The sequence below is a fragment of the Pristiophorus japonicus genome, chromosome 22 (genome assembly GCF_044704955.1).
Source record: "Pristiophorus japonicus isolate sPriJap1 chromosome 22, sPriJap1.hap1, whole genome shotgun sequence".
Classification (NCBI taxonomy): domain Eukaryota; kingdom Metazoa; phylum Chordata; class Chondrichthyes; family Pristiophoridae; genus Pristiophorus; species Pristiophorus japonicus.
Window position 1 is genome coordinate 40,311,444 of NC_091998.1, and position 12,389 is coordinate 40,323,832.

Here is a 12,389-nt window from a genome sequence, read left to right on the forward strand (position 1 = left end):
ACATTACCCTGCTGCAACACGCACCCAACCCCATAGGACGATGCATCACATGTCAGAACTAAACGTTTATCGAGGTCGTACAGGGTCAACAACTTGTTTGAACAAAGTAGGTTTCATGCCCGATCAAAAGCCCGTTCCTGACAGTCCCCCCAAAACCAATCGCAACCCTTATGCAGGAGCACATGTAGCGGCTCCAACAACGTGCTGAAGTTTGGCAGAAAGTTCCCGAAATAGTTCAACAGTCCCAGGAATGAACGCAGCTCCGATGTGTTGCAGGGCCTGGGTGCTCGTCGAATCGCCTCTGTTTTGGATTCGGTGAGCCGAATCCCATCTGCAGCAACCCTCCTGCTCAGAAACTCAACCTCAGGAGCTAAGAACATACATTTAGACTTTTTGAGTCGCAGGCCTACCCGGTCCAGTCGGCGTAGCATCTCCTCAGGTTGTGGAGGTGTTCCTCAGTGTTTCGATCCATGATGAGGATGTCGTCCTGGAATACGATCATTCCCGGAATGGATTTAAGCAGGCTTTCCATGTTACGTTGAAAAATCGCGGCCGCTGATCGAATGCCAAATGGGCACTTGTTATACACAAACAGTCCCTTGTGCGTGGTGATGGTGGTCAGTAGTTTAGATTCGTCGGCCAGTTCCTGGGTCATATAGGCTGAAGTGAGGTCCAACTTGGTGAACAGCTTGCCGCCTGCCAGCGTGGCGAAGAGGTCCTCCACTCTTGGGAGTGGGTATTGGTCTTGTAGGGACACCTGATTGATGGTGGCCTTGTAGTCGCCACAGATCCTGACAGAGCCATCCGCTTTTAGAACGGGGACAACGGGGCTCGCCCAGTCGCTGAATTCAACAGGCGAGATAATGCCCTCTTGCAACAGCCGGTCCAATTCACTCTCGATTTTTTCCCGCATGACATACGGCACCGCTCTGGCTTTGTCCAGGGTGATTTGTATCACTGCTTTAGTGCCTTTGAAAGTCCCGACGCCCGGTTGGAATAGTGACTCGAATTGTTGTAGGACTTGTGAGCACGAACTTCGCTCCACTGAGGACATTGCGTGAACATCCCCCCATTTCCAGTTCATCTCGGCTAACCAGCTCCTCCTCAACATTGCGGGACCATTGCCCGGGACCATCCAGAGTGGCAGCTGGTTCACTAATCCATTGTGTGTGACAGCCATCATTGCACTGCCTAGCACCGGAATGATTTCTTTGGTGTAAGTCCGTAATTGTGTCTCAATACGTTCTAATTTGGGTCTACTGGCTTTGAGTGGCCATAGCTTCTCAAATTGCTGAACGCCTATGAGTGACTGGCTGGCCCCAGTGTCTAGCTCCATGCGTACTGGGATACCGTTCAACAAAACCCTCATCATCATTGGTGCCGTTTTGGTGTATGAACTGTGAATATTCGCCGCATGGACCCGCTGAACTTCGGCGTCCATCAATTTGCCCCAGAAGTCATCCTTCCTCACAGAACCCTCTTCTGGTCCATTTGCGTCATACATTAGTCTGGTTGCAGGTTTTCTGCACATTCGAGCTAAATGGCCACTGAGATTTCAGTTTCTGCAAACAAACTGTTGGAATCTGCAAGATCTGGCTGAGTGTTTGCCCCCACACCTCCAACATGAGTTAAAGGTCCCATTGTTGGGGACAAAGGGACTATGGCCAAGAATTCCGCACTGACTGTCCCTTTGACTGCTTTTAAGTACCCTATTAGTGGGTGTCAATGGCCCCATCCCGGGCCACTGTGATGGCGTGAACATCCGTTCAGCCTGCCATTGTCTCTGTTGAGGTCCTGCTCTGGGGTCTATTGCTGCCTGGTAAATGTTGGGCTGCCCCTGCCTGCCTGCTGGGCTCTGAGTAGCATTAATGATGTTGACTCCCTGGTCCATCGCCGCGTTAGAGGCAGAATTGTGCGCGGAAATCATTTTCGTCTCTTCCTCGCCCGCCATGAAAGTTTGAGCTAACAACGCTGCCGCTTCCAAGGTCAAGTCCTTGGTCTCAATTAACTTGTGAAAAATTCCCACATGACCGATACCCTCGATAAAGAAGTCCCTTGGCATCTCCCCCCTGCAGCTGTCTGTGAACTTACAGAGGCTGCCCAAACGCTGGAGGTCCGCTACAAAGTCCGGTATGCTCTGTCCTTCACGACGTCGGTGGGTGTAGAATCTGTGTCGAGCCATGTGTATGCTGCTCGCCGGTTTGAGGTGCTCCCCGATTAATTTGCTAAGCTCTTCAAAGGTTTTGTCCGACGGCTTTTCGGGTGCCAGTAAGTCCTTCATGAGCGCATAAGTCTTTGGCCCGCAGCTGGTCAGGAGATGAGCCCTTCGCTTGTCGGCCGCTGCAGCCCCCAGCCATTCTTTCATAACGAAGCTTTGCTGAAGCCTCTCAAAAAAATCGTCCCAGTCTTCCCCAACACAGTACCGTTCCTCTGTGCTACCGGTGGCCATTCTTGTGGGTCGTGAATTCCCGTTTCTCGTCGCCAATGTAAAGTCCTTACTCTACAGCATGAAACCACACGAGGCACATTCCAGGGACAAGGGACACTCTGTGACCTTAACTCTTTATTACAGGACTCCAGAAGTGATGACCCTGCGTGGCACCTCCCTTTATATACCTGTGTGATCAGGTAAGGAGTGTCTCCCACAAATTCACCTACTGTGGTCAAGGTGTGCATCTAAGTTGAGTGTATACAGGAATATGGTGGTGTTACATTGTAGTTACAAACATGACAGAGATGCTGTCACGGGTAGCGTCCCAGGTCACCGGGCAACCGGCGACGACGTCAACACTGCGCACTGACCCCTTAATGCCTCACGGGAGAAATTGCCCCGTGACCCGCGAGGCTGGCGCGAGCGGGTGTCAAAATAAAAAAGGAAAGCTGCAAATGCGGAAAAATTGGAAGAGAAAGAATAGTGAATGGAAATACTAAGCCAGGCCAGACAGCATCTTAAAGAAAAAGGGCACAGTTATATTGCAGAAACTGAACTTAGAGTGTCAGCTGTGGCTCATTCTTGCCATGAGTCAGAAGGTCGTGGGTTCAAGTCCCACTCCAGCGACCTCAGCACAGAATCTAGGCTGACACTCAGTGCAGTACCGAGGGAGTGCTGCACTGTCGGAGCTGCCGTCTTTTGAATGAGGCCCAGTCTGCTATCTCAGGTGGATGCAAGAGATTTTTTGGCACTGTTCCAAGTAGAGCAGGGTTGCTCAGCCCAGTGTCCTAGCCAATATTTATCCATCAAACGACACCTAAACCTAACCCCCCCCCCCATCCCCAGATTATCTGGGTTATGATCTCATTTGTTTGTGGGAGCTTGCTGTGCACAAATTGGTTGCCGCATTTCCTACATTACAACAGTGACTACACTCCCAAAGTACTTCATTGGCTGTAAAGTGCTTTGGGATGTTCTTTCTTCTTTTCAGGAAGTGTTGTTGTTTAACAAAGAGTTGGATTCTGTGACGGGAAAATGGAGGGATGAGCTGTAAAGGACTAAAAGTGTATTTTATCCAAACCAGTCTTGGATCCCAAGTGATGCTGCAAGTTCCGTGATACACTCAGTTTTATGTTGGAATACCAGAGCTGAAAGGCCAGTTTTAGAATCTGGTGTCCCCAGTTCCCCTCATAGGCGTGTTTCCCCTTTTATTTTTACCTGTTAACATATAAGTTAAAAAAAATTAATTCACAGAACATGGCCAAGACTTGCATTTATTGCCCTCGAGAAGGTGGTGGTGAACCGCTGCAGTCCATGTGGTGAAGGTGCTCCCACAGTGCTGTTAGGGAGGGAGTTCCAGGATTGTGACCCAGCGACGATGAAGGAACGGCAAAATATTTCCAAATCAGGATGGTGTGTGACTTGAAGAAGAACTTGCAGTGATGGTGTTCCCATGTGCCTTATGATGATGATGATACCCTTGTCCTTCTAGGTGGCAGAGGCCACAGGTTTAAGAGGTGCCCCCGAAGAAATACTGGTGCTTTCTGCAGTGCGGCAGAAGCCCAGCAGTAATAAAACCGAGAGCGATATTTTTAATAACTTCCATCGCACACCATGAATAAGGCATGGGGCCCAGCAGAGAAGGAATTTCAAATCAGAATGTTATGGCTGTAAGGTGGCTATTTTACAAAACTATATTTTGCTTCCAATCCCTGTTTGGGATTTACTTTGATGGTATCTTTCGCTATCTGGAATACTTGCTTAATCAAAGTATTCCGCCTGCATATATGTCTTGTAGGGACAGCCAGAAAAATTGCAGGCCCTTAGGATGTTATGTTTATTAACAATTATGTTTCACATGCTCACGATTTGCAGTTTCTCCTCTTGCTTTTCTTGGAAATCCTTTCCTACACATTTTCCAACATAAACTTCAAGAAATAACCAGTCATAAAATCATAGGGGTTGAATCTGATCAAAGCCAACTTCCGCCCATTTACTGTCGAAAAGACCGCTAAGATCCTGACGGTAATTTGGGCAGAACTTTGGTAAAAAAAACGAGGAAAAAAGCGCCCAGCGGCAAAAATGGGCGTTACATGCCAATTCTGGGTGGTAGAGGGCGGTAGGTGGGATTCTGGGCGGCAAATGGAATCCTGGAGAAAGTTACACCGAGGCTGGAGTCGGGCCCAGGGAGGGGGGAATGCACAAAACTAAACGTTCAAAAAGTAAAACAAAAAACCTCAAAACCTTCAAAGGACCTTTAACACAAAATCGCTGCAAAAGAAGGAACAAAAAAATCTCACTTATCTTTTCTTGCAGGTCTTCATGCCCACCGTCCCGGTAAGACCTGCTTCCACGTGACGGTCTTTTCTCCTGCAGGAGCGGAGGACCGCTCGGATGAATCTCGGGCGGGAGCGGGCGGCAGGACTTTTTTCGGGGGTTGCGCGCTGGCGCACGCTGGTGGACGCTCTCCGGCGGTCCTTTAAAACCGCTGCCGTGCGGGCCTCACCAATCTCCCACGGAGGGGAGAGCGCCACAAAAACGGGACCATCGATTGCAGCCCCACAGAATCTTACAGCACAGTCGGTGGCCTTTCAGAACATCGTGTCCTTGAATGAACTATCCAATTAGACCCACCCACCCTGCTCTTTCCCCATAGCTCTGCAAATCTTTCCTTTTCAGGTATTTATCCAATTCCCTTTTGAAATTTACTATTGAATCTTCTTCCACCGCCCTTTCAGGCTCTGCATTCCCGATCATAATAACTCGCTGCATTAAAAAAATTCTCCTCATCTCCCCTCTCGTTCTTTTGCCAATTATTTTAAATCCGTGTCCCCTGGTTACCGACCCTCCTGCCAGTGAAAATAGTTTCTCATTATTTGCCCTACTTAAATTTCGGTACTTCTATTAAATCTCTCCTTAATCTTTTCTGCTCTGAGGAGAACAATCCCAGCATCTCGAGTCTCTCCGCATAACTGAAGTCCGTCATCCTTGGCACCATTTTAGTCAAATCTCCTCTGCACCCTCTCCATCGCCTTGGCATCCTTTCTAAAATACGGTGCTCAGAATTGGAGACAATACTCCAATGGGGGCCTTGCCAGTAATTTGGTAGGAAATTTGATTTAATAGGACCTTACCAGTCCTGTCAAATCTCATTCATTTGTAAGACTCGCTTTCATTTAGTGATGTACTGTGTCTCACAGAAACATGTTAGAGCATTTTACAGAGAAATGTATTAATCTAAAGTACAGTGGCTCTTGTTATGGCAAACGCGGCAGTCATTCACACACAGCAAGATCCCACGACCAACAGTGACATCAATGATCAGCTAATCTGCTTTCAGCAATGTTGGTTCAGGGAAAAAATGGTGGCCCGGTCACTGGGCGAATATCTGACTTTTGTTTGAGATCGTTAACATCCCCTGACCCACATGGACAAGGCAGATGAATTCTCAGTTTAACCTCTCAGCTGAATCGTTGAGTATATTCAAGGCTGAGACAGATAGATTTTGGACTCTGGGGAATCAAGGGATATGGGAATTGGGCGGGAAAGTGGAACTGAGGTCGAAGATCAGCAGGCTCGAGGGGCCATATGGCCTACTTCTGCTCCTAATTCTTATGTTCTTATGTTCTTATTATGTTAAACGATGGTACCCCTGACAATGCAGCACTCCCTCAGGACTTCGCTTCATCGTGAGACTTTCACAATTTGCTTTAAGGTTTCAACCAATTTTCATGCTGACTCACTCCTAAATATAAAGACGGCTCCCTGTGTTTAATTGGGTTTGAGATCTGTCTCAATCTTTCCGATCATAACTCTCATTGCATTATGCTAAACAGTTCCGAAGACAATATACCTAGAAGCATCTGGAACTGATTACATTACTTGATGGTGCTTTGTTAAATAGTGGAGCACTGCAGTATGTTAATTGGATAACAAGCACTTAACGAGCCACGGAAATTATTTGAGCTGTGCACACAACTTGCACCACTGTTCCAAATTCTGGCCACAAATAACTCTCGATAATGGAAAGTAAGACTGTCCGGTATGTTCCAACATGACTGAAAAGTATTTACACAAAGATTATCTAAAAACACTAAATAGTTTGTCTGGTTTAACTGCTACTGATTTCTAGATTTTTTTTGTGGTGCTTTATGCTTTTACATTCAATTGAGCGATAACACCCAGTTGTATGGACCATGAAACATTAAATAGCTTGTGGGCTGGTTAAATGCCAAGATTGCAGGCTGGATTGCTGAAACAAATCATGTCAGCCATATAGCAAGAGAATGCTTTGCTCAAGCAGAGGCTGTCTGAAACCATACGACAGTCTTTCCAATGTTATTTTTTTGGACTGTTGCCGACAAACTGAATGCTTGTGGAAAATGGGCATAGCGTTTTAAAAAAAACAGAAGCACTTTGTTTTGTCTTTTATTCGAATTATTTTATTCCCTTCTTCAGGTCCCCCCCCAACAACCTTCAACCTCATCGAGGGATATTGTAACTCCTGACAAGAGGGTTGGCACCTGAGAAGACAAGCCATAACCTAACAAGCCAACAGTTTCCTCTTCTGCCAAAATACTTTTTTTTCGTGAGCAACGGGGTTATCCAAATGTTGCTCCCTCCCGCCTTCCACACTTCACCTCCTTTAACTGAGTGGTCGGGAGCAGGAAGTCATTGTGAAAGGGCAAGGTATTTCAAACTACAAAAATCATTCCAAACTTGAGTGTCAGCCGAGCTCAAGGGCAATGTTCTCGCCTCTAAGCCAGAAGATTGTGAGTTCAAACCTCACTCCCAGACTTGACTACATAACACAGGCTGACAATCCAACGTAGGGTTGATGGCATGCTTATTGTTGGAGGTGATTTACTTGGGTTGAAACATTAAACTAAATTGAGGGCTGTTTTTGAAGTATTGGTTGCCTTTCGAGTTGTCAGCATTTTGGAGGCTTTTGCTATTTTTCTTGGTTGACATGTCTGTTATTACCTCACTCTAAATCAATCAAAAATCTTGCCATTAGATTTTTGAACGCTGCATCATAAACAGAATAAGAATGGTCGGGGGAGAGTTCCAACTCTGAGATTAGATTTTGGGTCGGGCAATTGAGCCGTTAATAAGGAACTGTCTATCTAGAGAGAAATTTGCTTTAACCAGTGCCTCATACTCCAAATAACACAAAGCTATGTTTTGTCCTATGTGTAGTTTTTAGTCTTCAGTCTCAATGTATGATAAATATTTGGTTAACATTCCGTGTACCAATAACCTGGCGTTTGGAGTACGGCAGTTAGTTTTAGCTGTCTGGAGGGGGCTGATTTTTACCCCCTTGCTCAGGCGGGAACTGGGTGGCAGTGATTAAAATAGTGGTGAGGCACTTCACCCTCCCCATTCCCAAACACATTCTGGTCACTGCTATTGCTATTTTGGTTGGGGCGTTAGAATCAGTGGGGGGGGGGGGGCCAGGCGCCAATGTTACTTCTATCTTTTGGGGTGGGGTGGGGTGTATGGCCCCCTTAACGAGTGGCATGGCCCATTCAAATTCCGCGCAGGCATGCTTTTTCAATTTAAAACCTAGTAATCTGGCTGCACGGGGTCTCCAGAGCGCTGGGTTTATCATTTTTTTTTTTGTATTCATTCTCGGGATGTGGGTGAGGCTGACATTTTTTGCCCATCCCCAAGATACAACTGAGTGATTTGCTAGTCCAGGGTAGGCAAGAGTCAACCACATTGGTGTGGGACTGGAGACACATTTAGGCCAGACTAGGTCCAGACAGCAGGCTTCCTTTCCTATGGGACATTAGCGAACCAGTTGGATTTTTATGAAAATCAGTCGGCTTCATGGTCACTTTTACTGATGCCAGCTTTTTATTATTCAAATTCCCAAAGTGTAATGGGAGGATTTGAACTCTCATTCCCTGGATTTGTCCAGTAATATAACCACTGCACTCCCATTGCCCTATTAATCAGTGCCCCAGCTGGCCCAACAAAAACTGACCCTCGCGATACCCGATCGTCGCTGGAAGTCACCTCCCCTCCTTCCTTAACTCGTCTAGAACCTCTGTGCTCCATGGTGGAGACGTCAGATTGCCTGATTTGCTACAAATTGGTGAGTGGCTCGCTGATAGAATGGAAATGAGATCTGACCATGAAAATTGGGAAGGCCTTTGGACTGCTTCCCTTGGGAGTGTGGCAGGACTGGCTCCTGCCCAACGGAAGAGGTTGCATGAAAATCCGTCCCATGGTGAGCATCAGGCAAACACGTTACATTTTCAGCAAAGTCTCCTGCCCCTACCCGTGTCTGTAATTACGGAAAGGTACTGTTTAAATCTACTGAGGTAGCGAGAACAGCATGAGAGGTTTCCCAATAGCTCACTGAGTTTATACAGTAGGAAGTTTATCCGCACAGACTACAGTAGGTCCCATGTTCAATCCCTGCTACTGTCACTGGGAGGTCGATCCAGGCTGACTTGACCAATCTACCACCAACCCGTCTCAAATTGAGAAAGCCATTTTGGACCGTCGCTGAAACCCTTCAGTGATCTCCCCTCAGCCTCAATGACCGACGGTGAAATACTTGGAAGAACTGCGACATATGGAATGGATTCCTTATCGAGGAGCCCTCAATACAACCTGAAGGATCAAACCTTCCTCGCAAACAGTGGACAACCATCAACCGCCTCAGAACCGGTCACAATCGATGTTGCCATCTTCTCCATTGGTGGAAGATTAAAGCCTCCACATCATGTGACTGTGGAGCTCCTAATCAGACCCAGGAGCACATCATTGAGCACTGCCCTCAGAGGGAATTCACAGGCAGCCTACACACTATCCATGCTGTCACACCGGAAGCTTTGGCCCTGGATATCTGACTTAGGTATTGACATTTGGTTTGCTTTGCTATTACCATATGGAAGAAGAAGAGTTAAATCCCTCGAACCAATGCTGAAATAGTTCATCAGCTGTTCTGGTGGCAGTAGTGCAACGATTGTCCTCAGAACCACTGAGTTAAGGAGAGGTGGGGCAGTGATTAATAGGGCAATGAGAGTGCATCCAGGAGGGCGCTGAGCTCCTCGAGTCTCATCGCCGAGAGCATGCAGAAATCAAGCGCAGGCTGTGGAAGGAGCGTGCGGCAAACCAGGCTCCCCACCCTCCCTTTCCTTCAACCACTGTCTGCCCCACCTGTGACAGCGACTGTAATTCCCGTATTGGACTGTACAGTCACCTGAGAACTCACTTTTAGAGTGGAAGCAAGTCATCCTCGATTTCGAGGGACTGCCTATGATAATGATAATAAGGCAAATGGGAGTGTAGCAAGATTTCCCTTCTGATCAGAATGCATCAGCTCCTGCTACAACTGTGCATGTGTAACTGTCATCGGAAGTCAGAACCAAGTTCTGTTGCGATGCCTCCTGAGTCGAATAGCATGATAACACTCACTTTTGAAGACGCAAATATGCACAATGGCCCTTTGAGTTGAATACCAGAGGGTGGCCAGGAGCATGATCCGGCAAAGAGTCAATGCCTTCAAGAGAAGAGATAGAGGATAAAATGCCAGGAGTGTCTAAAATAAAAATGAGACCATTGACTTTAGCTGGTTGCTCAGTGTTGACGTAAACCAATGCTACTCAAACACAGTTCCTCAGTCCTTCTGTGCTGCAAGAACCTCTGGAGGTCAAATCACTGTGTCAACTGTTCTCATTACAGCTCCACTTTGTTAATATGTTACCTTACAAGAACAATATAAACAGGGTCCACAACTGTTTGTGTGGAACAGTCAGTGTGTGCGCTGAATACTGGTGAACCAGTGTATGTCATTAGACTTCTCAAAGGTATGGGTGAAGGCTGATTGGAGCAGTACTGCACTTCACGGGACTGAATTCTACACCACAAACGCAGACATAAGCTAGGCACATCTCCTGTATTCAGTTCGAGTTTCATGCAAGGGATCACAAGCCCCTGTCTTTCTCCCGAAGGACCACAATATAAATTGTTGCTGGAGGGGACGAGAGAGAGAGAGAGAGAGCAAGCAAATCAGAATAGAAGCAGGGACACCCCTGTGTTAGAGCAGTAATGGAAGTACAGTGTTAAACTTACTATTTTAGATTTGTAGAATAGATTCATGGAATAATACAGCAGAGAATCAGAAAAATTTGCAGCACAGAAGGAGGCCATTTGGCCCATTGTGTCCACGCTGGCCAACCAAGAACTACCCAGCCTAATCCCACTTTCCAGCTCTTGGTCCGTAGCCTTGTAGGTTACGGCACTTCAGGTGCACATCCAAGTATCTTTTAAATGTGGTGAGGGTTTCTGCCTCTACCATCCTTTCAGGCAGTGAGTTCCAGACCCCCACCACCCTCTGGGTGAAGACATTTCCCCTCAAATCCCCTCTAAACCTCCCCCCAATTACTTTAAATCTATGCCCCCTAGTTGTTGACCCCTCTGCCACAGAAGGAGTCCATTCGACCCATCGTGCCTGTGCCGGCTTTTTGGCAGTGCTATCCAATTAGTCCCACTCCCTGCTCTTCCCCATAGCCCTGCAATTCTTTTGCCTTCAAGTATTTATCCAATTCCCTTTTGAAAGTTACTATTGAATCTGCTTCCACTACCCTTTCAGGATGCATTCCAGATCTCAACAGCTCGCTGTGTAATATTAACAGAGGACTTTTTCTGTTACTCTAACTATTGGGACTGCCCACCTCCATAGCTTTTTTGTGCAAAAGGGAAAACAAAGAGACAAAAAGAACAAAGAAAAATAAAGAAAGACTTGCATTTATATAGCATCTTTCACAACCACCGGTTGCCCCAAAGCCCTTTAGAGCCAATGAAGTACTTTTTGCAATGTAGGAAACACAACAGCCAATTGGCACACAGCAAGCTCCCACAAACAGCAATGTGATAATGACCAGATAATTTGTTATGTTGATTAAGGATAAATATTGGCCAGGACACTGGGGATAGCTCACTTGGTCTTCTTCGAAATAGTGCCATGGGATCTTTTACATGCACCTGAGAGAGCAGGCAGGGCCTCGGTTTAAAATCTCATCCGAAAGACGGCACCTCCACCAGTGGGGCACTCCCTCAGCACTGCACTGGAGTGTCGGCCTAGATTTTTGTGCTCAAGTTTCTGGAGTGGGACTTGAACACACAACCTTCTGACCCAGAGGCGAGAGAGAGTGCTGCCCACTGAACCACGGCTGACACCTAAACACAGAAAGTGAAGCAAAAGAGAGAAATCCGTTGATGCCATTTAGTTGATGATATAGGGTTAAACAAAACAAACAGGAAAGGATCTTCAATATCTGTACGTCACTGGCTGATCAGTCTTCCAGTACAAGTTGAAACCCAATATGTAACAGACAGTTTGTGCAACTGAAGAGTAACTCATTTATTTCCTGTACTATGTGTTTGTTATTGTGAAATGAAGGTGATTATTAAACGCAGGAGGGGAGTTAGCAGCCAACGAAACAATACCTGCAAAGTGAGGCAGCGGTGTAAAGCATTTGCCCAATACAATTTAGTATACGCCAGCTTTTTAGATTGCCAATAATTTAGATTATTCCCTGGAAGGATTCACTTCTTCAGCTGCAGGAAGTCTTTTATTGAACAGACCAAGGCATTTCAGCCAGGTTTGAATAAAATAGCTGTGCAGGTTTGATTTCTTTGTTGTCTCAAAATTAAAAGAAATGTGTTTCGCTTTATAATAGATACACAAGGAATGGTGACGATGCGTATCTTAAAACTGTTTCAAGAATAAAACTGCAGTCATGTGACAAATGAATATTTGGCTAACCACTCATCTGTTGCGAACAGGGGAGGATTTTACACCACGTGAAGATCATTAAGGACCTCGGGAAAAAAATGAGTCTGGCCACGGAGTGTCCCCCGACATTGGCCCCATGCTGAGAGTGTTTCCTGGCGGCAGGTGTTACGGGAAACATGCTCTTTTGCTCCCTCAACACTATTT